This window comes from Electrona antarctica, assembly GCF_951216825.1.
Source record: "Electrona antarctica genome assembly, chromosome: 2".
NCBI lineage: Eukaryota > Metazoa > Chordata > Actinopteri > Myctophiformes > Myctophidae > Electrona > Electrona antarctica.
Genome location: NC_136807.1, coordinates 24793490 through 24796193, shown reverse-complemented (window position 1 = coordinate 24796193; position 2704 = coordinate 24793490).

The window sequence follows — 2704 nt, the reverse complement described above, 5'->3', positions numbered from 1 at the left end:
TTTTTGATATTACTCCTCCAGATTCTGTCCAAAAATCTCACAAATCGTTACACAGTATCTCTATGGTCATGTGCTCAAGTCGGATCTGTCCGATATTTCATATTCCATCCTAATTGGCTATAATTGGCTTTCACAGTTTGCAAGATTGCCCCGTTTTGAACAAAAGCCTCAAATCATGAACGCAGCATGCAATTTACGTGTAATCTTTCACACATTTTCTTACTAGGCTGAGGAATATATCCCACCCTTTTCACATTGGCCTGTTATAGCGCCACCAACAGGTTGATTTTTGCAAAACACATTTTTGGAACAAAATGCCTCAAATCATCCAATTGGCGTCACCAGGCACTCTGCATTTCCTCAACAAAATGAAGAAAATTGTTGCAAAAAACGAACAAAAAAAAAACATGTTTATATTACTCCTAAACATTTTGCCAAACATCTCACACAGTCCTATCCTCCTGGTGGAGACATGTGCCCAGAAGGGCACTTTTTCTAGTTAATGATGTGGCCCCCTGACCGCATTTATGTGGGTTTGGATGTTCCAAGTGAGTGGTGCAACCCCCACACGGAGTTTCACCACTCACTTCACACGGGTGTGATTTTTTAAATATATTTTAGTCATGACGCTATGTTCATGACCAAAAACGTGTCATGAAAATGTGGTCTCACTTCCTTCTTGGACTACAATGTCATACCTCCATCATCATGCAGCCTCCCCCTCTGCGAAGCACTCGTTTCTACATCACTCCAGGCAGCGAACCCCCCGCGTCACCGCCTCCCAGTTCTTCTGCCCCTTTTTCCATACGGTTGTCACGTTTTTTCCTTTTACTTTATACAGTACCTGATGTAAACAAGTCTTGTTGCTTTTTCTGGTGTTATCCTCGTAGAAGTTTTTGTATTGACCTACTGTCCTATACAAATGTCAATCAAGCTTTGCTTGTATATAATTGTACAATCCTATGTTGTACGGGCTAGACTATTAATGTCTGTAGTTATGAATGCCTATATGTACATAGCCTACTTTATCAGTGGGATTCAGCGTTTCAGCCAAAGCGATATAATTAAGCATAATAACAATATAAATTGAAAATGTATCTCTCTTCAACAAATGGTAGCTAGCGGCTGGCTTTTTCCCATTGCGGTCCTTTTCATAATTCAGTGTTTAAGCCAAAGCGATGCAGGCCTAATTATTATTGCGACCGAAGGTCGCAGTTAACTATGGAATTGCGCATTTCCCGTCAGTGTGTCGGGCACCAGTGTGTGTCGGGCACCATATATGGTGCCCAGGTCTCGTGACATCATGTGACATCATCAGGGATGGAGATGTGGAGACCCTGATGTCATAATAAATGCAACCTGCTGTCGCAGTTAAGCCCATATGGAGATCCCTGATGTCATCAATATTGACTATAGCAACTCTACATCTGACCTCAAACCCTTAGATCTCCATATATGGATATGTCAGAACCTGTTCTGACATTCCATATGTTGATCCTTCCCCATCCATCCTTCCTCTTCGATGTCTCCCTTTTGACTGTAACCGTCCATTCAAACTCTAGACGGGCCTGCCCCAAAGTTATTAGTGCAGCCACACCCGGCAGCCGGTGAAAACTAGAGTTCTCAACAGGCCCGGAAATTAAGGCCCTACCTGGGCCCTCATTCAACCCTGTAAACTCAAGAGAATGTCCCTGCTATCACCCTTAGATCTCCATATACTGTATGGAGTTGACCTGTTCTGACATTCCATGTTGATCTGACCTCATAAAACCCTGTACACTCAAGACATGCTCCTTATATGGCCAGTACAGAATTAATTCCATGTTGGTCTGACCCCCCCATGCCAAAGCGCCCAGCACTCGCCCAGCAGTCTGCCATCAACGAGGCGGATGCGTCGCTTCTCGCCCTCAGGCGTCTTACTGGTATATAGATAGATAGATAGATAGATAGATAGATAGATAGATAGATAGATAGATAGATAGATAGATAGATAGATAGATAGATAGATAGCTGTATAACATTGCAGCACTTTATTATTTATTTTACCAACTTTTAATATGTATTACAAAAAAATTGTGAGGAAAGTAGGCTAAACAACATCTTCAAGATGAACAGATTAAAAACATGCTTTGGAAATGCATTGCAAACTTGTGTAAGAATAATTAGGCTAGCAATGTGCTCATGAGATTTTCTTTAGGCTACGAGCAAAATAAAACTATAACTTCATGGAGCCATTCATTCTGAAGTCAAGTCAAGTGTGATTGTAAGTAGCCTACAAATTGAACAGGAAGTAAAAAGTCAAATTAGAGATAAAGTCAGAAAACATTAGGGTGACATATCTGTTGAGAGTTTGCATTGTTTTAAGAGTTTTATTGTCAAAGAAAGCAACTTATTCTATCTATCTATCTATCTATCTATCTATCTATCTATCTAGACTATCTATCTATCTATCATATGTCTGTCTGTCTGGCTACTATATTGGAAAGCCTGGTGACGCGAGGTTGAGACGTGCGTCTCTCTCTTTCTCGACACACACACACACACACACACACACACACACACACACACACACACACACACACACACACAGACAGACAGACAGACAGACAGTATTTCTATTGATTTTTTAAATACCATACTGTCCATACAGTTACAGTATAATCTGTCAGTTTGCCAACCAGCTAACGTCACATCCTGGTTGCAG